This window comes from Gopherus flavomarginatus, chromosome 7 (assembly GCF_025201925.1).
Source record: "Gopherus flavomarginatus isolate rGopFla2 chromosome 7, rGopFla2.mat.asm, whole genome shotgun sequence".
NCBI classification, from domain to species: domain Eukaryota; kingdom Metazoa; phylum Chordata; order Testudines; family Testudinidae; genus Gopherus; species Gopherus flavomarginatus.
The window spans coordinates 48,109,623-48,117,022 of record NC_066623.1 but is presented as its reverse complement, the minus strand read 5'-3'; the positions used below and the strand labels follow the sequence as shown (position 1 = coordinate 48,117,022).

At 55.6% G+C, this 7,400-nt stretch overlaps 1 protein-coding gene across 3 annotated transcripts in view; it reads left to right on the top strand.

The window, feature by feature from the left end:
• The first annotated feature begins 970 nt into the window (after window positions 1-970).
• DDR2 (discoidin domain receptor tyrosine kinase 2) overlaps window positions 971-7,400 on the top strand; it is a 153,025-nt gene continuing 146,595 nt past the window's right edge. For all 3 annotated transcript variants that reach the window (XM_050963124.1, XM_050963126.1, XM_050963125.1), the window contains exon 1: window positions 971-1,243. The gene's annotated coding sequence lies outside the window, so the exon portion shown is untranslated. The remainder of the gene's footprint in view (window positions 1,244-7,400) is intronic.

Genomic DNA, 7,400 nt, shown 5'->3' with positions numbered 1-7,400 from the left:
TGAATCTCTGGTCTTTGCTAGATGTATGCTTGCTTTCTATGGAACCCAGCCTAAGTGCTGAGGGTTGAGCACAGCAGTGATCTGAGGTAGAACAGGTAAGCTGGGGTGCACTTTTCCTCTGAGAGCAGCCAGTCTGTGAACATCCAGTGGAGCAGGGCCTGGGCATTCCTGGGGATGCTCAGGGACGGGGTGTGCCTGTTACTAGCCTGCAGCGGGCAGTGGAGCTCACGTGGGCTGAGAGGGGAATGCTGGTGCTGCCTGTGGCTGGTGGTGCCGGGGAGCTGATCCCTGGCAGAGGCAGACAGGGCTTCCACATGTGAAGGGCAGGCAGTAGTGAGGTGCCTCCCAGGCCTGGGTATCCCAAGAAGCCTCCCAAACACTGAGCATGGAGCTAGAAGAACCCATCCAGTCCCCAAGCATCACCCTCTGAAGGAAGGGATTATAAAACAGGGGAGCTCCCCTCCTCCAGGGAAACATGGTCCCGCACCTCTGCCAAGGCCCAACTCTCTGGGCTAGGGAGATTTACAGGCTGCCCCCCTTTGCTCAGGCTGTCTCCTGGATATGTGGAGTGTCCTGTTTCCACCATGGAAAGAGGTAAGCCCCACAGGGGGTTCTGGTTCATTATTTCATCCCCTAGGAGCTGTGAGGTCACCCTGCAGTCCCTCTGGCCTTGCCTCTGTGTAGTGGCCCTCAAGCATTGCAGGAGCGACACAGAGCCTCAAGGGGCTGGAGGCAGGATCCCTGCAGACCAGATTATCCCAACTGCTTCTTCTGGCCTTTGTGTCAAGGGGGGAGGTCCGTGCAGCCAGATTCAGCACCAGCACCTGGGGGATATTAGCTAGGAGCTGCCTTTAATCCTTTCTCTCGTTCACAGACAACTCTGCTCTGCTACCTAAATCAACAAGCCATAAAACACCCCTGAAACAATCTGCCTGGGTCTGTAAAGCCACTCACTGCTTTGGGATTGTTTCCTTCCTCTGAATGGGTTTTGCTGTAAATTACAGCTCTGTGCGCATTCCCTTGGGCCGAGCGAGCCTCTGCAGAGAAGCCAGCTCTGATTGGTGTCTGGCTCCCCCAGCCCCTAATTGAAGCCAAATGTGCAAGATGTGGGATTGTGGGACGTTGGCCGGGGCCCAGGAATCCGCAGAATGCCCCGGCGCTCGGCGGCGTCTTGCATCAGCCGGCAGAAGTTCACGCTGGGCCGGGAATAGAAATCTGTGGCCCTTCTCTGGCGCGTCTCGGGGTAAGTGCTGCGGGGCTGGGAGCCCAGTCGCCTAAGACTCCGGACTGCACCAGCGCGGTGGGGCGAGAGCAGAGCCCGGGAGCGGCCGGGCGGGCCCCGAAGTTTTGGGACAAGTTGCGGGAGGTCGGGACGAGCTCGCTCCGGGGGAACGTTCTGCGGGAAACGGGGCGCTGCGGGCCGGGCCGGCTTGGGGAGGGATCCCCGCCCCGGCGCGTCTCCTGGCTGCCGCGTGTTAAAACGCCCCAGGGTCCCGCCCCGCTTCCACCCTGGACTAGTGCGCGGACAGGGCAGGGCCGCTCGCGGGCCGGGCTGTGCCCCCCGGGCCTGGTGGAGGGGAGCCCAGGGTACCTGGAGCCCGGCGGGGCAGCGCCGAGCCCCTCCAGGGGTTCAGCGGGGTGGCCGAGGCTAGCGGTGAGCGGGCTGCGCGGCCCTGCCCGCTGGGTGCCGAGCCGCGGACCCCGTCGCTCCGCGCAGCGCCGACTACAGCTCCCAGCATGCACCGGGCCAACCCGCCAGTGTCGCCCACGGCGCCTGTGGCTCTGCTTTCCGGGGACTTGTGGTCCTCCGGCGGCTCTGTCCTGTGGCAGCGTAACGCTGCTGGAGAAAAACTAGACATCGCGCTGGGCTGGGCTATATTAGCAGGAGTGCTCAGAGCGAGAGATGCACAGTCATTCCGGCTCTGCTCCACACTGGTAGAGCCTCAGCTGCAGTTCTGGGTGCCACATTTCAGGAAAGATGTGGACAAACTGGAGAGAGTTCAGAGAAGAGCAACAAAAAATGATTAAAGGTCTAGAAAACACAACTTAGGAGGGATGACTGAAAAAACTGGGTGTGTTTAGTCCGGGGAAGAGAAGGCTGAGAGGGGACATAACAATCGTCAAGTACATCAGTTTGTTACAAGGCTCCTGTCAGGGATGGTCTAGATAATACTTAGTCTTGCCCTGAGTGCAAGGGAGTGGATTAGGTGACCTCTTGAGATCCCTTCCTGTCCTATACTTGTATGATGAATGTCTTTGGGGCTCTACAGCCCTCAGCTCTGCCATGTCTGAGGCCTGCATAGTGTCTAACGGGGCAGACTCCTGGTCTGTGGAGGAGCCATGCCAGTCCTCAGCATGGCCTGTGGAACATTAGTTAGCCTGTTACTGTGGCCTGGGCTACACTAGTGGGGGGGGGGGGGGTGTTAACTAAGATACGTAACTTCAGCTATGCTATTCATGTAGCTGAAGCCTAACTATCTTAGTTTGACTTACCTGGCCGTCCTCATGGTGGCGAGTTGACTGCTGCAGCTCCCCCATTGACTCCACTTGCTCCTCCTGCCGAGGTGGAATATGGGCATCGATTAGTGGATTGATTTATCACATCCAGATGAGAGGCAATAAATCAATCCCCAATACATTGAACACTACCTGCCAGGCCGGTGGGTAGTATAGATGTACTCTGTGAGCCCTTGTCATCGAGTCAGCCCTTGTCATGCCATACGAAGCCAATCAGGACTCTGGGGGAGCATGCCTCCTCTCTCTGAGCATATTGTCTCCACAGCAAGAAGGTTACACAGCTTTGACTTTCCTGGGTCTGACCTCGGAGCATTCAGCATCCCCTTCCTCACCATGTGCTTCCCACAGCGAGTCCACCCGGGCGGGACTACTGGGGAAGTCAGAGGGTCCTGCACCCCGACTCCGTAGTGAGACATTGTGACAGATTTTTGTTACCAATCTGCCTGGAGCATCAATTGATTAGGCTGACGCCACAGGATTGTTTGGGGGAGAAGATAACTAAATGCACCAAGTGTCTACATTTTAAAGCTTTACTGATAAAATAATTAACAGCGGAGAGTACTGGAAATGCTTTTACGTCACTCAAAGGAAGGAAGAAAGCGTTAATGCCCTCCTCTTCCAACTGAGCAATCAGCTGTGAACTTTCCAATGTGTAGCCATCTTTCTCTGCACAGGACCACAATAACCTTCTTAAGGAAGTGGTTATAGGCCATCTCCATGCTATTCAGAAGTGGTCACGGACTCACAGGCCTTTGCTCTTTCAGCTCCCCATGATCCCTGGGAGGAACCCCTTCAGTGCGACAGCCCTTTTCAGGGGTCCACCTCTCTCGAGGTTAAGCCGTAGGCTCCTCCTGGAACCATACCTCTCGGAGTCTCCAGCACGCCTGTCTCTCGCTAATCCTCCTTTGTTTTACTGCTCCTCAGTCACTTACTGCAGGATGCTCTGTCTATGGGGTCCAGTTTATCCCACCTCTGCTACCAGTTGTCACGGAGTCACCAGGGCGATGCTCTGGCTTTGTACGGAGTAGTTCCAGTCAGGACTCGGGGGAGCGTGCCTCCTTTCTCTGAGTATACTGTCTCCAGGGCAAGAAGCTTACACAGATTCGACCTTCCTGGGTCTGACCTCGAAGCATTCAGCATCCCCTTTCTCACTGTGTGCTTCCCACAGCAAGTCTGCCCAGGTGGGACTCTGGGGAAGGCAGAGGGCCCTGCACCCGAACTCCGCAGCCAGATTTGACTCCCAACCAGCTAGCAAAACAGCAAGACCTACATAGGCTCACATACAGCATAACAAGGGAAAATCCCCACTTCATCGTGGCCCTGTCCTAAGCACTAGTGCAGAGAAGCTGTGTGCTCTGCTCAGGGTGGGTGGGTTGTAAGGAGAAGATAGACCTGAGATAACAAACCTGCTTCCAACCAGCCCCTCCTCTGCCAGCCTCACTGCCTTGCCAGGGTTCACATGGGTCTATGGAGCTGAGCCTCAGGCAGCTGGGCCTAGAGCTTCAAAGGTAACTAGGTGTCTAGCTCTTGTCCATTTTAGTAATCATCCAAATACCTGTGAAGGGCTGGGTCCTGCTGTCTTGTGGGTGCTGCATGACCACTTCCTGCTCATTTACTAACCTAAGAGTTGGCTGAGATGATGCATGGGGAAAGGAAGGGTTGGGCGTGCCCTTGGACTGGATGTGTGTGCTCTCTCTAATGCCAACAAGCCCTCCTCTACATTCCCAGGGAGGCTGGGAGTATAGGCACCGACTCCCTGGGTGCTTAGGGGCTGGAGCATCCATGGGGAAAAATTAGTGGGTGCACTGCACCCATTGGCAGCCAAACTCCTCGTCCAACCTCCCTCCCCCAGCACGCTGCGTCCCTGCTTCTCCGCCTATCTCGCAGCACTTCCCGGCGCTTAGGACTTTCCAGGAGGGAGTGCTGAGGAGCGGGGACACAGTGCGCTCAGGGGAGGAGGCAGAGAAGAGGTGGGGCAGGGACTTGGGGGAAGAGGGTGGAATGGGGGTGGGGACTTTGGGGAAGGGGTGGAATGGGGGCAGGGGCGGGAGTGGGGTCGAGCACCCACTGGGAACAGTGGAACTTGACGCTTAGGACTGGGAGGCCTGCCCTTGGCCTGCAGGATGGGGGTGTTTCACTGGAGCTGTGCATGTAGGTGGGTGAGAATTGGACCCTGTCAGGTCTGCAGATCTCTCCTGTTCAGGCCCTTTCCTTTCAGTGTGTGCTAACCAGTGCCTGTACTAGGGCCTCTGCACATGGCCCCAGAGGGACAAGGGATGTGTGTGTGTTGGGGGGTGGATCCAGCCACCATAGCCCCCCATGTTTGCCACAAGGCAGCAGCAGTGGCTGAGATGTGCAGTGTTTCTCAGTCTGTGAAGTATCAGAGGGATAGCCGTGTTAGTCTGGATCTGTAAAAAAGCGACAGAGTCCTGTGGCATTGTACAGACTAATAGACTGACTAACTTTCTGTTAGTCTATAAGGTGCCACAGGACTCTGTCAGTCTGTGAAGCAGACCACAACCTGCAGTGGCCGTGAGTGGCAAAACCTTGTTCATGATGTTCCCCCAGCAAGGGAATAATATAAAACAGTGCTGGGATCTGTTATAGTCTGGGATGGGAGGTCACTGCCCAGGGGGCTGGGGAGCTGTGCAGAGTCCTCACCTGACCAGTTCATGGGGCACAATCAGCAAAGAGATCTGGGGAGAGATCTCTGCCCCAATGCCATTAGTTCAACTGTTCCCATCTCCAAACTCCCAGCCCTACTGCAATTAATTCAGCCCCCCATTGCCACTCCATTCCCTTCCCCATACAGTGAAGTCAGCAGCCTCATGCTGGCACCACTACAATATTTACCCCCGACCCCCTCCATGCAACCAAGCCAACTCCCATCTAGTCAATGCAATTAATTCAACCCTGGCCTGACCTCTCTGTTGGGCTCCATAGCTGCTGCCTGCAAGGGTGCTGGGCCTCTGCTCCCCAGTCCCCCCGAGATCAGAAACAGGGAGCCTGCTAGTGGCTCCCACATGGGGAAGGTAGAGAGAGAAGGCTGGGCTGTGTCACTGGGGAGGAGATGCCAGCAGCTCAGGGTCAGTTCATTTCCTGCACTGCCCCTCTTTTGCTGTGGATAATGTAGGAGCCCAACCACCTCCCACCCCAGAAGAACCTGGGGGCACCTGCAGGTTGCTCTCTTTGATCCCTTCTTGGCTCCAGGGGAAGGGCTACTGGTAGGGGGGGTCTCCTCCGCCTTCTCCCCTCCCTGCTGGTCAGCAGTTGTTGCTCCCTGCTCCTGTGAATGTGGCATAGCAGGAGGGCTGGAGACTGAGCTGCAGTGGGAACGCCTGTTTGAAAGGCCTGCCAGTTGTGGTGGGCAGGATGGTGTCGTGTGCTGCTGTGCACCCAGTGGTGCCACCCCATCTGAGGAAGTTTTCAGCTTTGGGTAGAGCTGGATGAGAGCATTCCTATGCACAACAAGTGCCTCAGCCGGTAACAGGAGCCAAGCTAATTGTGGGCATTAAATGTAGCGGCTCTCAGGGCTTGGCTACACTGGAGAGTTGCAGTGCTGGGGGTGGGTTTACAGCGCTGCAACTTAGTAACAGTCCACACCTGCAAGGCACATCCAGCACTGCAACTCGCTGGCTGTACACCTGGTCTGCTTGGGGTGTAATGATTGCAGCGCTGCTCATCAAGTGTGGCCACCAAAAGCGCTGTTATTGGCCTCCAGAGTATTAGGAGGTATCCCAGAATGCCTGCTCTCAACAAACCAGAAGAATGGCTGAACTCCAAGCTCCCACGAGCTGCTTATCTGAAAAACAAACACAGCTCCTGTTTGCTCGATCGAGCGGAGGCAGCCAGGGGAATTGCTTTGGAAGGTTCACAGCTGTTTGCTTGAAAAGAGAAGTCACGCGGCAGAAGGGGAGTGGGGAGTCTGTGATGAGCAGCTGTCTATGTGGTCTGAAGGCTATTTAGGAGTGCATAATTTGCATTTATTGAATAAGAGAGGGGTGGGGGAAGGGATCGAAACTTTTAAATTGATTGCAGGTTGGTGATGTATGTTCCAGGCCTTAGAACTTGCAAGGCAGGGAGCTGACAGATCCAAAAATCCACTCTCTCTCTCCCCCTCACCCCCCTCTTTTGAAAGCACTTTGCAGCCACTTGAACGCTGGGATAGCAGCCCACAATGCACCACTCCCAACAGTGCTGCAAATGTGGCCACACTGCAGCGCTGGTAGCTGTCAGTGTGGCCACACTGCAGCGCTTTCCCTACACAGCTGTAACTCCCAACGCTGTACAACTGTAAGTGTAGCCATACCCTCAGTGTCTGGACTCATACATTCTAAGGGTATGGCTACATTTGGAATTTCAAAGCGCTGCCCCGGCAGCGCTGCGGGAGCGCTGCCACAGCAGCGGTTTGAAGTGTGAGTGTAGTCGGAGCGGCAGCGCTGGGAGAGAGCTCTCCCAGCGCTACATGTAAACCACATCCCTGACGGGTGTAGCGTGCAGCGCTGGGAGCTGTGCTCCCAGCGCTGCCGCCCTGATTACACTGACGCTTTACAGCACTGTATCTTGCAGCGCTCAGGGGGGTGTTTTTTCACACCCCTGAGCGCGAAAGTTGCAGCGCTGTAAAGTGTGAGTGTAGCCATGGCCTAAGGCCTATGATGCTTAGTTTGACTCCTGCCTAGCACATGGCATTTGCCCCCTGATTCCTGCACTGCTGGTGGAGCTAAAATAGAACTTTTGGAAAGAGACCTCCTGTCTTGATCTCCAAATGGTGGAGAATTCACCACAGCCCCATGTAAATTGTGCTGAGGGTTAATCAATTTCCCTTAAACATGCACCTTATTTCCCCTTTAAACTATGACAGCAGTTATCCATCTGCTGGATCT